Source organism: Electrona antarctica, assembly GCF_951216825.1.
Source record: "Electrona antarctica genome assembly, chromosome: 18".
Classification (NCBI taxonomy): Eukaryota; Metazoa; Chordata; class Actinopteri; order Myctophiformes; family Myctophidae; genus Electrona; species Electrona antarctica.
Genome location: NC_136799.1, coordinates 14,044,023 through 14,063,515, shown reverse-complemented (window position 1 = coordinate 14,063,515; position 19,493 = coordinate 14,044,023). Strand labels below are relative to the sequence as shown.

Here is a 19,493-nt window from a genome sequence, read left to right as displayed (position 1 = left end):
ATATAACAATCTGTATGTGGGGGTTTTAGTTACCCAGGCTGTAGCTGAGGACAAAATGTGATGCAAGTTATTAGAGATGGTTATTAGAGATGCTCCGATAATCGGCCACCGATCACTGATCGGCTGATATTCACTCCAAATGACTCGATCTGTGATCGGCAATTTACCATTTCTGGAGAAACCGATCTTTTACACCAGGGGTGCCCAGAAGGTAGATTGTGATCTACCAGTAGATCACAAAGGCTGTGCAGGTAGATCACATGGCATGCCCTAAAATGCCACTTGAATGAAGGTGACTTGATGGATTGACATCAGCTCGAACCCACAATGCAATACTTTGCACACAAACATCAAATGTAATGCTACATTTGTAGCATTACAAAGTTATAATTTATCTGAAAATACTATACCAATTCAATGTACCCCCTCTAATTCCTATTCCAAGTGTGTTTGTCTTATATGTAACGGCAGCTCAGCAGTTGGATAATATTTCTTTGGGTGGGTAGATTGTTTAGTTGGTCATTTTAAAAGTCAAACATGTGTGGGCAGTGGGCACCCCTGTTTTACACCATTTAAGTGGTATAAATGTCAATCAGATATACAGTATAGTATAATATCATTTTGCATCTTTGTCTCTAGCCCCTTCCCTTCCCCTTACAGTTTTGACGTGGGTTTTGACATAAACTAATTTTGGAAATATTCAAATTTTGCCCTTGCGCACAAGATCGCTATCGGTATCGGCTGATCATGAGAAAAACAATCAGTGATCGGGATCGGTCCCAAAAAAACGGATGGGAGCACCCCTTCAAGTTATGAGCCTGTCAAGTAAGACAAAAAGGGATACGGATAATGTGGTACAGTACAGTACAGTACACATTTTATTTTTTATTCTCCCAGATATCACCGTTTTAATCCAGGAGTGTCATTTGGGATCCCAGCAGGGGATGGCAAGTGCCACCGACTAGTTTTCGCATTTGACCTCAAATTCACATGCTTGCTTCATTGCCATGTTCATTTTTCTTTTTAAAATAGCAGACCTACAAGCTCACAAGGCATCGTAAGTTTCGCAAACATGTGCTCATTAATATAGATCTCTATTTTTGAAACAGTGGTCACGTTTTTGCCACCCTCTACTTTATGTTTCTAAAATGCTGCCACCCTCTACTTGTTTCTGAAATGCTGCCTCTGTTTCACTCTAGACATTTCCTCTGACTTGGGGTGACACAAACACATATCTCAGAATGACATTTTCATCGACCATCTTGTACTCATTTAGTCGCACTGATCAGCATCACATGAGTGTGGGAATGTGGGCTACTTTAACAGGCCCGCATTTTTTATTTTATTTATTTTTTCTCCAGTGAATCATTTTAAACCACAGCCCCCCCACCCCCCCCCTGATCAAGCCAAACGAGACCACCGTCCTGTGGGCATTCTACATATACAGACTGAAATCATAACAAACCTCGTCCCACCACATCATGACCTCATTCTGGGTGTGGGGATTATGACATTCAATCAAAATATACTTCTCATGACCTCAGTTTGGAGAGATCCTCCTTCGCAAAAAGCCACATGTTGTCGGGAGATTACATCATGCGTTGGGAGGAAGGAGCCTGTCAAACAATCGCACTTTGTTTGATTCCGTCCCGGTTCGTTTTGAGCGACGCGCGCGCACGCACACACCGACTACAAAAGGATCGATGCGTCTTTGATGCCCCCGGCTGAGCGGGTTAACCGTTGACTTAATTAAGTTGGTTGTTCAGGTGTGTGGAGTAGAGATTGCGAGATAAAACTGTCACTGTCACCGCTGGTGGAAACCTTGTCTCTCCATATTTACTTACTATTTTTATAGAGCCATTCAATTCATCACCAATTAATCCACATTTTACACTTCCAAAATCTATAAAAAAAAGAAATAGCTCACAAGTCAAAAGCCTGTTTTTGAAAATGTTTGAAAAAGTCTACCTACAATTTCATTCCTATGTTGAAAGTGTTTACTAACCAACTCTATTATATTTCAGCCATTTTAAAATAGCAGATTTTCAAAATATATATTTTTTAAATTTTGAACTTGTGAAATGGGACATTCTGCACAATGCATGAGTACTTTTACTTTTGGTACTTTAAGACAGTATATTGCGATGCCAATACTTTTGTACAGTGCATTTTGAATAAGGGACAGAGTATAGATACGTTTTGAGACTTTTACTTAAAACACATGTGAGTAGGCTACTTCTTCCATCACTGTCTGTGACTGTTTCGCTTTAGATTTTTGCTTGTCTTTGATTTGGAGAGATTCAGATATGGTGCAGTTGACTCTGGTGGCTATAAAGGACATTATAGTGAAAAACAATCTGCTTTTCATTTATATGATTTCACACCCTTCATTAGAAGAACAAGGGTGGTATTTATAGCACTGTTCTCAAAATGGAGTCTGGGAACCACCAAGGGTCCTTGGGGCATGATTTCTTTCTACGTCCGATTTTAGACAGAGCCCCGCCCTTGGTGACGCCCCACGCGGCCCGTCTGCCTCTGATTGGCCGCGAACCCTCTTACGCTAGAGATGTCAACATAAAGTTCGAATACTTAATCCGTATTTTATTTTCGGAAAGTGTTGACAAAATTTGTTAGGCAACATTTAATGTTCTCTTATGGGGGTCTCTGGCATAAAATCTTTTTAAATGGGGGGATGGAGGGAGGCCTGTGGCCAAATACATATCAATTTGGGGGTCCTTGACCTTGACATGAAAATGTTTGAGAACAACTGATTTATAGTGATCCCTGAAGGGAAATGAACTTCTCTTCACTGACCCAGAAAGGGCTTGATAACATTGAACCTACGGGGAGCAGTTGTGGGTTGAATGCCTTGCTAGTAGACACATGAAAACTGGAGGAGCCAATTAAGGATCGAACCGGGGACCTTCAGAATACCAGATGCCTGAGTCACTGCCACCCTTATTAGTGCCTATACATGTAAAAAGCTCCCTGGCCCCAACTCAAATACCATACTATCCACATATCTAACCCGACAATGCCCTTGCAGCAATTCCAACCCCTCCCATTGATGCTGCCCACAATTACTGTACCTCAAATATAGCTTGCTGGCCCAATTTAGATTGTTTTGTGTATGCAGGGCCAATGAGGTGGTCTCATCTGCCAAAGTCCTGGAGAGTTTGGCACCAGCAGTGCCTCCCAAGTCAGCAATTGGTGGTTGGCCGAACGACCGCGAGGGCTTGGGTGGCTGATGGGACCGGACTTTCCCAGCATGAGAGAATGGCATGGCGCGGTTCAGCTGTCACAGAGGCTCATAGGGGAGCATGAGCTTGCCTGCTGCTGGCCAGCCAAACATCTAGCATTCAGCTAGCCTCAGCTGCTAACAGCAACATGCTGGCAAATAGTGGAGGAGTTAAATATAGAGCTTGTGCTTTTTTAGCCTTGGTGACTCCAAGTCAAGGAGTGGAGAGGGACAATGGAGGAGGTTGCTGCTGTGTGAAAAGATCCATGGCCCTAGCTGTGACAAAGGACATCACACTGACTGCACCTCTCTCTCTCTCTCTCTCTCTCTATCTCTCTCTCTCTCTCTCTCCAGGTTTCTTCTTCTCTCGCTCTCTCTTCACAAAGCAACGGCTCTTCTCAATTACTATGGGGATAGAATAATAACTGCCTACCTCCTCTGCCTTCAGTCCCCCCCCCCCCCTCTCTCTCTCATTCTCTGTCTCACACACTCCTCAGCTGACTTCTCAGTGAGAGGGAGAAAGAGAAGTGTTGTGAGGGAGTCAGGGAGGGAGGGAGTGAGCAGTTGGGTCGGTTGTGAGAATGAGAGGAGGAAGGCAGGGTGGCAGCAGGGGGGTGAAGTTACACTTCTCTTTTATTGCCGTCTTCCCTGCTGTCTCCCTCTGACCTGAAGCCCTTAGGGAAGGAGAGACTTGGAGGGAGAGAGAGAGAGAGAGAGAGATAGGGGGCTGAGCTTGTCTTCAGTGATGGCACTCACCACCACTCAGTAGCTATAGCACAATTGGCTAGCAAGAGGACCACAAGTGGACCACACAAGAGAGGACTGACTGCAGTGGATACTTTTACTTCACAGAGATACCTATCCTCTGGGATTACACCGGGTCTAACGGACGCTGCCTAATCCTGGGGGCCACACAGAAGCAGGTAGGTCAGCTTCTCAATCTCATATACTGAAAGGGCTGTATGTGCCTGTTGGTCCCCGGCTTCATTGGAAAGTACCTAAGCTATACAGTGGACCATGTGGCCCTGTCAGACCGGCACCGGGCCATCGCATCCACTGCTCTGTCGCAAAGCCAGACGAGAGACACACACACAGGGGCCGTTGTTGAACTTTGTCATCGGTTTTATAATGCCAATAAAGGGCAGACTGTTTCAAAAGAATGCAGTCCAGGCCACTTACCACTAACCGTAAGATGTACCATATGAATGGACCAAGTCTTCCCCCAGACCAGAGCATGTACTGTAACTCATGTTTTTTTAATACATTCAAATTGTATGGATTTTTTTAATGCCGTGCATTAATGACTTGCCTGCATGGAGAAGACAAGGGACCTGCAGTTAAAGATACTGGCAGGGTGACAACACATACAGGACCGGGAAGAGCAAGTCATGAATCAAACATTTCCAATAAATTACTACTTATATCGCCTGTCATTGTATAGTAAAGTGTGTGCGTGTGCGTGTGCGTGTGTGTGTCTGTCTGTGTGTATGAGAGAGAACCTCTTCTCTTGTACTTTGCACACCATGTGTTTCACCAGAGAATAGGACTGACAGTGTGTCCAGACAAACGAGGCTCTTTTGAGATGCTCAGATTGTAGGAGATAAGGCACGGCTAATCCAACGTATTCATCAAGTTATGCTTTCAAATGAATAGCGTGCAAGCGTGTATGAACACACACACACACACACAGATACACAGACACACAGATACATACATGCAACCTGTGTTACCTCATATTCTCCCACTTCCTCACCACCCTGACCCTGACCCCTAGTTACCTTTGTGAACTTGCAACCGCTCAGCTTGGCACACGGAACGCCTCCCCTAAGAGGCCCGGACCTGCCACAGGAACGACATCTTTGAAGCCGGATATTTATGAGGTGTTGGTACGCCAAAAAAGACGTACCGTTTTATCAGTAAGACGTCATCCGCATATTGGAGGAGACACATGGTTCGCGCTGGCTAGCTGCCGTACATTTATCAAGGCACACATCACGGCATCTAGCCAGTAGCCACGTGGGGGAAAAAAAGAAAATCTGCAATGTATCTCACCTTCAGCGAGGGAGGACTGTCAAGTTATGCCTGATTTACACTTGGTTGCGTGTCATGCCATTGCAAAACAGCCGATCTACAAGCTCACAACGTGCCGCGGTGCGGCGCGTTGTGACCTTGTAAATCTGCTGTTTTCCATGCACGATCCTGGCACGCAACTAAGTAGAAATCAGGCCTTCACTGTCATGAAAATTGCTTATGTATGGTGCACCTCTCTGCCTGCATCCAGGGGATAATGTGGAACAGCTATGTGAAACACATATCTCTTTCTCCCTCTTTAAATCTCTACCTCGTTATCTCTCTCTCTCTCCAATTCTCTTTCTCTCTTGCCGATGTGGTCTTGTGCACTTAATGGTATCGCCACTGACATAAGGAGAAACGGTGGGAGAGAGAGAGATATATCAGCTCATTAACATTGTTGCACTTGGTCCAGGTTTTGGATAAGCAGATACTCTCCAAATGTTTGCCAGGGACGGCACGTTTTCCCCACATGGCAGAACTCTGCCGCCGCCGAGGGTCACCGGAGTTAAGACCCCGCACTCAGGTGTCCGACCGTATAGGTTGTCGTCTGTCGAACGTGTTACCATCTGCGTGTCGTGCGCTGTATGTATGTATGTATGTATGTATGTATGTATGTATGTATGTATGTATGTATGTCGGCTTGTGCAGACTGGTTCATATCAGTTGTGATGTCACTCACTTGACTCTGAGTCATCGCCCCGAAGGCAACAACAACGTCCCAGTTCAAAGAGAAACCGACGTGACTCGAGCAAATTAAATTTGTGTGGCTGGCATGAGTGGCGTTGTGGTGTGTATCTGGGGCTCTGCTAAATGTGCGAGTGGCTTGCCTCACGACATTACTTCAGCCTTACGTCACTGCAGTTATTTTCTGATGGGAAGAGTGATAGGGACATAGTTGAGCTATGAGCTATATGGTGGAAAGTAACTAAGTACATTTACTCAAGCACTGTACTTATGTACAATTGAGTGGGTTTCTTTTACTATACTTGAGTATTTCCAATTTCCAGTACTTTTACTTTACTTCTAGGCAAATTTGTACTTTTACTCCACTACAATTATTTAAAAACATTAGTTACTAGTTACTTATATAGATTTCGATTATTATTACCAAACATACATCAACCACTTCAGCCCTACATACATTTCGGCCATTTGAAAATAGCAGATCGACAAGCTCACAATGCGTCGTGGTATGGCAGCATTGTGAGCTTGTAGATCTGCTATTTTCAAAGACTATTATACATTTGAAAACTTCAAATGGGACATTCTGCACAATTAGTACTTTTACTTTTGGTACTTTTGAAAGTACATTTTGAAACCAATACTTTTGTGCTTTTACTCAAGTCCATTTTGAATTCCAGGACATTCATTTGTAACAGAGTATTCCTACATTGCAGTATTTATACTTTTACTTAAGTAAAAAAATGTGAGTACATTTCCCACCACTGGATATAGCCTGGGCTCTCTGCGCTGGAATGAGATGGAGGGCCCAGATTGCCCACACTTCATCCTGGTTGTTTTGTTTTGCGGCGGTTGGTTCCGCCGTTCTGTTCTTCATCCTGGTTGTTTTGTTTTGCGGCTGTTGGTTCCGCCGTTCTGTTCCGCGGTTCGTAGCACAGTGTGAATGGAGCTTCACAGGTGGTCGAGCGACAACCGCCGCACACACCAGTGCATGGAGGAAGTAGTAGTAGTAAGTAGCCTTGCCGAGCCATGAGGCCCATAGGGCATGGGAGCCTATCTCCTGTTTCTGTAGCGTGAGGCAGCTTTATGTACAAGTACACCCCCTGGACATGACGCTAGTATGTCACAGGGACTTACCCCCAATCCAACCCTTGATGCTGAGTGTCAAGCAGGGAGGCACTGGGTCCCATTTTTAGATTTTTAGCTAGTGGAGGAAGCATGGAGGAAGTACTTCACTTTAACCCATTCAGAACGGGAACCGCTTTTGGTGTTTTTTTTACTTTAATTTTTATCCCACGATTTTGCAACCCATGCAGTTTTTTCACCCAGTGCCAATTATCTAATGTAATCCTGGGCACTACACTTCCTCTGCCAACCTGGGGGGGGGGGGCAGCGGACTGACCTCATGCCTCCTTCTATGCATGAGGAGTCCAAGCTGCTTCTTTTTGGTGTTTCTTTTTTAAAGATATTTTTTGCCGTTTTTTGCCAGGGTACAGTAATTAGACAGGAAAGGGGAGAAGGATGGGGAATGACACGTGTCAAAGGCCGTCGGGCTTGGGAGTCGAACCTGCGGCATGCCGTTCGGCTGGCTTGGCAGCCCAGGTGCCCAGACGGTTGAGCTAACCGTCCGGGCCACCGCTTTTGGTGTTTTAAGCATTATGTTTTACTTTAGCTATTGAAAAATAGCAGATCTACAAGCTCATAGCGCAAATGTGGCACAAATCTTTGAATATATATTCTTTCAGCGCAAACGTTTTTAACTCAAATCTTTGCTTCCGGGGGGTCCCTGGAACAACATATTTTCAGATGGGGGTCGGCGGCCAATTACATATATTTTTGGGGGTCCTTGACATGAAAATGTTTGAGAACGACTGACATAGAAACATGGGTTTTTCAGAAAACTGTCAGGATTTAGAAGGCATTTGTAGAATCGTCTTCAGGTCTAAATGGGTAAAAGTATCAATACCACAATGTAGAAATACTCTGTTACAAGTACAAGTCTGGTGTTCAAAATTCACTCGAGTAATTGTACGAAAGTATTGGCATCAAAAGAATATGCCAAAAGTAAAAGTACTCTATGCATTGTTTCACAAGGTATCATTATGTATACAATGTATTAAAATCTTTTGAAAATAGCAGAGCTTGTAGATTGTCTATTTTCAAACGGCTGGCTTAGTTGGTTAATGCATGTTTTGTCTAAATAATCCAAATCTGCAAACTAACTAGTAACTAATAATAAATAAACTTCAAATAATTGTAGTGGAGTTACAAGTACAATATTTGCCTCTGAGATGTAGTGGAGTAGAAGTAAGTATTGAAACCTGCTAATACTCACATGTTTCAGTGTGATCTGTTGGCGCGCTTTTGGAAACTGACTGGTGATGATCACCTCAAAGACAAACTTGTGAAGTCTTGCTACAGTTAGGGTCAGAAAATGTTGGAAGTGCTTCAAGTGCAGTGCAGTGTGTAGATGTGCTGGTTTTGCCGAATGTTTGGCCCCAGAATAGAGATGCTAGGGTTTCATGTATTTAAAGTTTGACACAACTTATCAATGCACTGAGTGACCCACCCTCTCTCCATTTTCATAATTTCATGTTGTATGGAAGGCATGCACTCATACAGGTGTGTGTGTGTGTGTGTGTGTGTGTGTGTGTGTGTGTGTGTGTGTGTGTGTGTGTGTGTGTGTGTGTGTGTGTGTGTGTGGGCGTGGGGGGGTGTGTGTGCGGGTGTGCGCGCGCATGCTCGCACTGCATACATAGCAGATCTACAAGCTCACAACGCACCGCAGCACGTCAACAACGCACCACAATGCAATGCCATGTGATGCGTCGTGTGCATTTAGATCTGATATTTATGATGATGAGCTTTAGTGTAGAGGCGACAGGGGAAAAAGGAGGGGTCCTAATATAGACCGCTGGTGGAATCCAGTCAACAAAGTACCAAACAAAGTATTTAGGGTTTAAGTGGTTTATTAGAGCAGTGGTTCTGAAAGTGGGGTCCAGGGGGACATCAGGGTTCCTTGAGGGGGTTCCAAATGGACCCTTGCAGGTCTGTAACTCAGAGAGAGAGAGAGAGAGAGAGAGAGAGAGAGACTAGTAAGTGCTTTGTGCTGGTCACTCCGCTGTGGTCAGATCATCCTATAGGTCTGCTTGGACAACAGCTGCCACTGACACATGCACAGCCTGTTGTATAAGGGCCTCTGGACTCTGGACACGAATGTCAAATATTCAACTCGCTGCAGACAGACACACTTGCTTATTTGGTAGAACTGAGCTCGCTGCTTAATGCTTATAACTCGCATGTTTTTTAGTTCAATAACTAAACTCCATAGCAACCCAAGATCGTCTCTCAATCATGTGATATTCATCATACACACAGTGCATACAATGCATTCATTCAGTTGCATCATAACTTGTGATTCATAATTGTAATGTAAACCGTATACAGTGTTCCATTTATCGGGCAATTATTTTTCTTTTAATCTCTTTAAAACTGTTTAAAAAAGAAAAGATAAAAAATGTTCATCTCAACCTTGTTTTAAGACTTTGCTACATTATTTGGAAGTTCAGCATTAATGTCTGTGAACGACCACCAGAGACCGATTATCCTCAGTACTCCTACCCACCTATGAGCACTCATCCAGGGCATAGAAAGGGAACAGTTGGTTAAGTCATAGTGACGTCACCACTCACCGTTAGTTAGTTAAGGAATTAATGAATTAGAGTTCATGATGAATTAATGTATGAGTTCATCATTAATTCATCTTTAATTCGCACTTTACCAATTACACAACATGTAAATATAAGGAAAATAAATCCTGCCTATGGCTCCTTTAAAGGACCACTTCACCACTTTTCAACCTAGCTTCATATAATAGGTCCTCACTAATAATCATGAAAAAATGTCGCAATTCTTTTCTACTCAGTCTGTGTCTCATAGGAGGGTTGTGGGCAGTTCAGAAACCGTCTTCCAGTGACATCATCGATGGGGAATACAAGCTAATAGAAACTGCAGTCTTTCTAGTCCTGAAAAGTTGCAATGCGAAAATGGAATCCATCGATAATGAAAATCTAAACATTTTTGTAAAAAAAAATCTTGTTTAAAAAAAAATCTGCCTAATGATGATGTCACTGGAAGACGGTTTCTAAACTTCCCACAGCCCTCCTATGAGACACAGACTGAGTAGAAACAAATCGTGCCCTTTTATCATGATTATTAGTGAGGACCTATTATATGAAGATAGGTTGAAAAGTGGTGAAGTGGTCCTTTAAGAGTGCATGAATTGGCATGCTCAAATTAAGTGTTGCCAATGCCAGCATGTTTCATGTTCGTTATCTCGGAGGTTGAACTCAAATTGCTGGATGTATAGTAACAAGTACCCATGCAATTAACTCCTGGCATTCACCGAAATTGTTTTGCTGCAGCTGCACCATTGTTTGTGTGTGATATTCCCTCAGGAATGGTGTAAATCTTGTACGTTTTTGTGTGAATAGTAGGCTAACTAGTGTTTTCTATTTATATCTCTGGCTGGTTGCCAGCTGACCGTTGCCCCTTCGTCCTCTCTGCTCAATGACTCTGCCACACAGCTGCATTGTGTTTTTCTGTGTGAAGAATAAACCGGTGTGGTCATTTACTTTGGGTAAAAGTAACTACTCAAGTACTGTACTTATAAGTACAACTTTGAGGTACTTTCACTTTACTTTATTAACGTTTCAATACTTCAACTGCAGTAAGTACTGTATCTCAGAGGCAAGTTACTTTGCAGATTTAGATGATAAATAAAATAATATAACAATAAAATATCTGAAATATTTCTTAGAATATGTCAATCATCTTTCAAATGTATTTCCGATATTTAAAAATAAATATATATATAAAAATATCCATACATTTACGAAAACCTTTGAGTCTCAGCTGAAAAGGTTTGGGAACCAATGCTCCAAAACGGAGAGAATGGGTGATCTCAGCCACCGTCCATCCCTCCCTTCCTCTCTCCCCTCACTGTACTGTACCTCCCCGGCTCTCGAGGGGAAGTGACATCATCATGAATCTTGCATCGGACAGGCATGCAATGCGATGTGATGTGATGGTGCTGGCGGCCAGCAGAAGGCTTGCATCTGTACGCTGATGTCATGGATTTAGAGGATCATCTGGTGCATATTTACTCAAATCACACGTGATAGCACACTGACCTGTCATTCTGTGCTGTCGTTCAATACCACACACACAGTATACTACACACCAGTGGTGGACTTACTTAAACCCAACTACAGATGTCTTCTAAATTAGTTGTTTTGAGATTTATCCACATCATTTATTTTTCAAGGCTGAGTAGTTTTAGGCCCAAACCAGACCAATGATTCTCCATGCAACTCCTTGCAACATGTAACTACTTACAACCATTATCCCCAATGGTAGTTGCAAGGAGTTGCATGAGTGGTTTGTTTTCTGGCAAGGAGTTGCGACTAGTTGCAAGGAGTTGGAACTGGTGTGGTTTGGGCCTTAGATGCATTCAATGTGTCTACAGGCTGCACAGTAACATAGACTTTGTGAGCTTGAATTTTGACTATTTTTGGTGAAGCGATTTGATGTATAGGGAAATACTATCTTACCGTACATCGGGGACCCCGCTAAACTAAGTATAGGCTTTAAGTGGTTAAATGCATACAGTAGTATTGTGACTCCGAGTCGAATGTACCCAATGGAATTGCTAAGATTCCTCTTGAGGCGTGACTTCAGGACCCCGCCCCAAGCGAGACAGGAATTTCAATGCGTGGAATTCCATACTGATCTAGTATAGGCATTTAGACGGAACACTTCAGACAAATGGTTGACCTTATGACTTAGTACCCCATTTAAATCTATTTCATCCATATGTCGTTTTGCTGTCTCTATTTGTGGAACAGCATCCATTTGATCCCCTTGCTGATGTCCGAGCTGTAAAGATGATATGTATCCACGTCATGCATCCAGACATGTGATGCTCCATTGGCCAGTTTAAGTTCACGGTGTGTTGCTTTCCTCTTATACTCTACAGTATATACTGTACTTCATTGATCAGGGTCCCCCGTGGGTCTATAAGTGGCCCCTCCTTTTCTTCAACGTTTTCAGCTCAAGGATCCTGTAGCTGAGAGAGAAATGAAGCAGGGACCCCCCCCCCCCCCACTACATATTGTATACATTACATTACATTACATTACAGTCATTTAGCAGACGCTTTTATCCAAAGCGACTTACAATAAGTGTATTCAACATAGGTAGGGAACAAAAACTACTAATCACCAGAAGTCTTTAGTGCATTTTCTGCAAAAACAAGCAACCAAGAGTATACCTAGCGCTAAGGTAAAAGTGCAATATATCAGCTACCTATTTCCTTAACCAGATGAGACAAAATAGCTAAATCAAATGAGCATGAGCTAAAACAATTAAGTGTATCGACTAAACAAGATCCAATAAACAATACAACAATAGAAAACAAGCGTTCGTACAACTAGTTAACAACAAGTAGGTCAGGCAGAGAGGAAGGGTAGTGTTTCCTGAAGAGGTGGGTTTTCAACCTGCGGCGAAATATACAATTGTGTTGCAGTTTAAACTTTTCAATTGATTTAATAGATTCTTCATAGACTTGTTTGACAGCACTCTCATCAGTGTCTCTCATGTTAATGTGCATTTTCAGACCTTTAAACACATAAACACTCAATACTTATAGTAAACTTGACATTTCACTCTGTACTGCGCTCTTTTCCCCCTTTACACCAAACCTCTTTAAAATTAATATCCTATCACACAAAGATTTGGTGGCCCGCCTCCCCCTGTGGTAACTCTGAGGACCCCCTAGGGGACCCGGACGGACCCCCCTGTTGAAGATCCATGCTCTACACCTCCCCCTGTGGTAACTCTGAGGACCCCCTAGGGGACCCGGACGGACCCCCTGTTGAAGATCCATGCTCTACACCAAATGTATTCACTGAAAATATGCTATTTTCACAGACTATTCTCAGACTTTCACGATTGTTCGACTGTTATGACACGCCCAGAAGGACTGACATAGTCGTCTGAGGAAGACGTAGAGAGAGAGAGAGAGAGACGTTTTAAGGTGATAACCTAACCACCGCTACCGCCACGCTGGTTAGTAAAAACAGAGGGAGTTGCTTTACTTGGGTGAGCAGTGAGTCGCTTATCACCGCGGCTCAGTAACCTCATGTTATAGTTTTCCCCAACCACCGCGGTGATTAGGTTATCACCTAAAAACTGGAGGATGTGTCGGCCTATAGAGAGTGAGACAGAGAAGAGTAACTACGGTTGGTTAATTAACACCAAATGATTAGTCTAGCCAGAGACATTGTGTACATGTCTGAGTATTTAACAGCTGGATCATTTTACAGTAGGGCCTACATCTCCTAAATTGTGGTGTGGTTTTTCTAATTCTCTCAATCAGAGATGTAATCTCTGTGGTTAACATAGCCCCTCCGCCTCATGGGCTGATGCACAGCAGTGGCAGCCATCCATATCATCCTCGTACTCATTATGCACAATGTCCCATTTCAACTTATTTGAAAATAGCCACAGTGTCACAATGCGTGACACATTGTGAGATTGTAGATCGTCTATTTTCAAATTGCCAAAATGTATAGGGCTGAAGTGCTTAATGTAAGTTTTGTAATAATAATACAAATCTACAAAGTAACTAGTAACTAAAGAAAGTAACCGATCTACAAGCTTGCAGATCTGCTACTTGTGATGCCTTTTATGTGACACTGTAGCGTGATCAAGTAGGGCGTTTATTTGTCAAAAAAACACAAAAAGTTAGAATATGGAGATAAGATGTTTTTGCCCAACAGCGATATACGCTTGGTGATGGTACATATGTGATGGTAATGGTATGTATGTGTTGTGACTCGTGACAACGCATTCCCGTTGCCATGCTGTGTGACCGAACACAACTGTGCGTGAAACCCCGTTAGGCGCACAGGGAACGCCACGCCAAGGTCAGGTGCACGCATCCAAAATGGTGCCTGTTTGAACCTCGTATAAGAGATTTATGATTGCCTGTTGTGAATCTACACAGCAAGTATACTGCGTCGTAAAACCATTTGAAGTTTCCAAAAAACCCTTCATAAATCAAGGATTGATTATCTGAGATATCTGCATTTGAGAATATTCCATGTTTGTTGTTCTTATGATGAAACCTCTGCAAAAAAGAAAGAAAGTATACAGTCATAATCTATAATCAGTCATACATTTTCATAATCAGTCATGCATCTAAGATGCATGACTCAAGAAACACACGCACTGACCTGGCTCAAAATCTGAGATTTAATTTTAATTTACTACTGTATACAGCACTTTACCTGAGTTCCCCTTAGTTGTCTCCTTAGGGGAACCTTAACGGTGGGTTCCAGTGAGGGGCTCATGTTCATGGAACATGACTACTACGAGCTGAAACCTATTACCTGTGCTGACATTTTGCTCCAGCACTGCCACTCAACATTTTGAGTTACTGCTGCAATTACTGTAGTTATTAATAGAAGCCATCGCTACATAAATAGAAGCCTTTTCTTGTACTGTAGCAAGTAAAGCCGGAGTACAGGGCTTTTGGCAATTGTTGGATCAAACAGGCTCACGTCTGCTTACTTTAGTGGTACTTAAACCATCCAGCATATAGCGATGTATGCATGCCCGTATGGAGTTTAATGGTGCAGGCATTTCAACAGAGGAAGCTTGTCTTGTTCCTCTGCTTATCTCCATTTCCCTGGAACATTCCTGTTATGTAATATCTGACCCCCGAGAGCTAGAGGTGGTCTGGTGTGGAATGCACTGTCCATCAGGCGATCACTGAGACAGCACCATTTGTAGGCTACCACATGGTGGGAGCTTTCACAAAAAATAAAAATAAAAAAGTCAATAATAAATGGATTGACTTTTAGTCCATGACTACAGTTTTGATTGAAATTCTTATGATTTGGCCAGCAATCATGTTTCTCTTTTCAGGACGGAAGAACCACTCAAGCCTTGCTGCATTTTATCAGGATCCTCGGGCGTAACAAGTTGCCAAACTCTTGCGTGCGAAAGCACAATTCCCTAGTCCTTATATAGTCATGTTGGAAGGAACCATTTGGCACATATCAAACTCTCCCAACCAAACCATGCATGTTTTCCAAATGCGACAAAGGCGACATCAGAATATTTGCAATTGCTACCCTCATCTCTTATTTCTCGGTAAAGCTGTCTGGCTCCATTCCAGACCTTTGTCAGCATCTCTCTCCCTCTCTTTCTCTCTCACAACATATAGAGATCACGTCATACATGCGGTCTGGGATTTCATTAGACTTGTAAATGGGGGGTGCAAAGATCAATTACACACAAACATAAATATCAACATGGATATAGGTGTCACTACATTACCTATGGTCTATTCCGGGCCTCGCCATGTTTACATTTGCCAGCCTTGCAACTCGCTTACGTTTAAGCTCACATATACTTACTGTAAGATACTGTATCGTCGCTGTCGGTGCATGGTAACCATATGTCCAAAACCGTTCCTTTTCATATAATGGAAAGTATGTATATAACCTGTCCTCTAGTGGATCCATTGTGGTTATTTTTAGTCACAAGCTCTTGTTAATACCTTTTATTTGCATAACCCACTTTAACAACTTTCTTTCCAACTTTCCAATTCTGGTGGCCTTATTTTCGACATGATAAGGATTTTCAGAAATGTTTTGAAAGTAGCTCTATTGCAGACGATCTACAAGCTCACAACGCATCACCTCAAGACCTGTTGTGAGCATGTAGATATGCTATTTTCGCAGATTTTGTGTGACACGGACATCGAAGTATAAAATAGGGTGTTCATTTACGAAAACTGTGAATATGAAATATGGAGATACAAGGTTTCTGTATGACAGCGATGATATGTAAATTATATACAACCTCCTAACATCTGTCATGCCATTTGGAAGCAACGAGGCATATTTTGTTTATCCAGGCAGAGAATGAAATCGGTCCATCACTTACAGTCCTTTCCTCAAATGGTGTAGTAGACACATGCAAAGTTGTGCAAACTCAGCAACTAGAAATGACTGTATTTTTGTCCTTAAGAGTCTTTACCCCTCACATTGGGACTGGAATGCCAGACCAAATAAAATGTACATATTCAACATCAGAGGTATCGATTGACTTGCTGACCACCAACAAAATGTTATGCCCCCCCCCCCCCCCCCCCCCCCCCTCCTTCATTGGAGAACAGAGTGGCACGTGTGTTATGGGGGAGTCTATAAATAGTTCTGTGTGACAGCTGTCCCTGTTCGCTGCCTGTGGACTGGCCTTGTCCAGAGCTCTAGTGGTAGTGGGGGCACGCTTTAGCCAGTTATTTCCTATTTTATACCATGTTGTTGTATGAGGGTGTAGTAGCAAAAACAGTTGATCTATATGCTCGCAACGCGTCCCATTGCAACATGTATTGCTATTTGTCCTTTTCGCAAAACATCCCTCTGCATGGATGGAGTTTGGGGACAGCTTGTTGTAGCTTAAAGACAACGTTTGTCCTTCTACATGTTGTCAGTGTATTTAAAGCTGACAGAACATCATCCCTGGTCTCCTCCCACTCATTTCTGTCTTCAGTGTCAGATTCAGAACAGCTGGTCATCAGTAGTTGGGTGTGATGCTCCATCAGTTTGTGTTTCCATGCGTTCAGTTGAGGTGTTGGCTAACGTTTTAGATTTTTTAAGTTTTCTGAAATGTTGGGGGAAATTGTCGCGTGTGGCGTGCCCAAAGTAGGGATGCCAAGTTGAAGGTCCAGGCCTTGACTGTGTGGCCTCCGAGTGTACCAGTCCTCTCATTCATATTCCACTACATGTGTTGGCGGTATTGGCTGCTGGGCAAACAAAAGCATTCTGCGCATGGTTTGGATGCCACAAATGCGTGTGGGCATTCTGACGGTTGGCACAGGTCCGAGTGTGAGGCCCATTGTCTGCCAATTCTACTCTGTCCCCCATAAAGGAAACTGGGAATGTCCCGTGCCAGTGCTGGAATGTAGGCCACGTGGCTTTGGAATCTCCATTTGGGTCCCTGGAGAATTCACCTCTATCAGTGACCCCCGCAGGTGACATGGTAGATCAATCACTAGATATGACATGACAAATTATGAAGAAGGCAAAAAAAAAATAGATCTTGTTATTGAATCATTAGCTCACAGTGACATGGCGGTGCTTGAAATGCATCCAATCATTGAATTGTTGAACCACAGAGACCATGGGAAAGTCAAACTTTCACGGTTGATTTCTCAACTTGCACAAAAGAGTACAAATGTGTCCCTCCAGCTGAAATTGCACAATAATGTAACATTGTAGTGAAAAGTCCTATAATTAAACTCTGCCTGTACTGCGGCGCATGAATCATTGTCTACACATATATACACTAGTAGCCAGAAAAGATTTACAAGGATATTTATGTAACTAAATGTATAGTGGTGCAATAGAGGGTATGCACATGCATAAAGTGAGTTTAACATTGTTTAATTCAATCAGATAGGACTTTTTGTTTGGATATATTGGCTGTCAAGGCCAGAAAGTAGTTTTTCGCCACTCAGTAGACATTCCCGCATAACCGTTTCCGGGTATGATGATGTCACACGCATATTGTCTATATGGTGTGTGAACAACTAAGCTATTTAGGTTGCTGAGGTACTTTACACAATCATAATCAACTTTATTGTTACATCACATGATGATTACTTTTTCTTTTCCTGCAGACTTTCAAAATTGCACAAGAATAGAAAATAGAGCGGAAATGAACACAGATTAAGTCAATAACAGGAAGGTAAATGTGACATCCTACAGTACAGTACATGATTAAACATTTGCAATGGATAGATGGTGCTATATGGATGGCAGAAAGGCTTCGTGTGCAGGGGGAAAACGTCCAGCATATGAATAGCACCAGGTATATGAAATCACATGATATAAGAAATGAAAAACAGAGCAACTCGGTATAAAATCGCATAGATGTGAGATGTGGGAGATTAATGCTCTCTGATCCGTTTGGCTAAAGCTTGAACACATTTGAAGGATCGGGTTTAAAACGTCTTTTTATTCAATTCTCCCCCCCCCCCCAATTCCTTTCACTGCACCTGGACACAGTTAGGTTGCCTGTGTAATCACTGGCACTCACCCACACACAGGCATTCTGCTGAGTGGCATAATAGTCCAGTTGAATGGCATCAAACCAGAAACTATAAATAGACCTCGAACATCTAACTCGCTGAGGGCACTTGATCTGCTTGACCAGTCACGTACAGTACTGTGCATCTTTCGTCACCCGCGTGCCCCCGTAACCCCGTTGCCCCCGTTTATGCCCCCACCAGTGCCCTTTCCAGCGCATGACTTCTCTGCCATGCAAAGGCTTTGGCACTGTTTGAATGGGACGGTGGCATGAGCAATGTGGAGCTGTTGTACCGTAGGTAGCTTTACTACTTGGTTGAGTTGTAGGGGCTGCAGTTGTTCACATCAGCCACAATATAATAGTTAACCATGGTCATCCTTATTTTGGACAAAAACAAATGTAGCAAAGTTTTTCTAATTTTGGTCCCTAAATGTTATATCCTACTAGGGTATTTGAACCCAGGGCTCACTGTGCATGTGCCATAATGTCTACTGTTGAGCTGTAATGGAGAGCTCAGTTGTGAAGGTGATATATTTCCCTTTTCAGACAGTACTTCTTGTCAACCAGCAGTGGTCGTACCCGAATGAACCCGACAAAAACGTTATGGATTGCAGCAGGGGGGGGGGGGGGGGGGGGGGGTGGTGGGGTGGGCTTTGGACAGTAAAAAGGTCAGGGTGGCTGAAACCCACTAGTCCAGAAGAACCCCACCGTGCTGGAGTCAATGTATTGTAAACCCAATGAACTAAGATGCTAAGATAAAGTGAGACGACGAGGAACGTAGTGTGGTCTTTCTGTTCCTGTTATCTCCTGCCTTCACTGCATACCTATGTCTTTTTTCCTGGAAAATGAGTGGAATTCAAAGAGATCGGTTTCAAGCGTCATTAGAAATCACTGGAGTCTGAGCTCTACAGACCCACCATTGCAGGGAAAAAAAGATAAACATTTTGGCCTCGGACGTGAACTGGAACCTCCAAATGGACTGACTGGCTGCTGAAGGACCTGTACCTTACTCTTCTATGTAGACCGTAAACATTGAAGACCTGTACCATACTCTTCTACGTAGACCGTAAACATTGAAGACCTGTAACATACTCTTCTACGTAGACCGTAAACATTGAAGACCTGTACCATACTCTTCTACGTAGACCGTAAACATTGAAGACCTGTACCTTACTCTTCTACGTAGACCGTAAACATTGTGTCCCCGGCCCGTGATGTTTAGTTCACACAGGACAGAATATCCAGGATCCAATACTTCGGGTAGTTATTAATATCAAGGGTTTGTTTTCCTTAAATCCTATTTAGTTTGAAGCACTATATTATTGTTTTAGCACTGTAC

At 43.0% G+C, this 19,493-nt stretch overlaps 1 protein-coding gene across 2 annotated transcripts in view; it reads left to right on the top strand.

Annotated features, from left to right (window-relative positions):
• The first annotated feature begins 3,852 nt into the window (after window positions 1-3,852).
• Window positions 3,853-19,493, top strand: part of LOC306941626 (filamin-A-interacting protein 1-like) — a 39,655-nt gene continuing 24,014 nt past the window's right edge. The window contains exon 1 of one of the 2 annotated variants that reach the window (XM_079527177.1): window positions 3,853-4,161. The gene's annotated coding sequence lies outside the window, so the exon portion shown is untranslated. The remainder of the gene's footprint in view (window positions 4,162-19,493) is intronic. The other variant, XM_079527178.1, reaches the window with a different exon arrangement.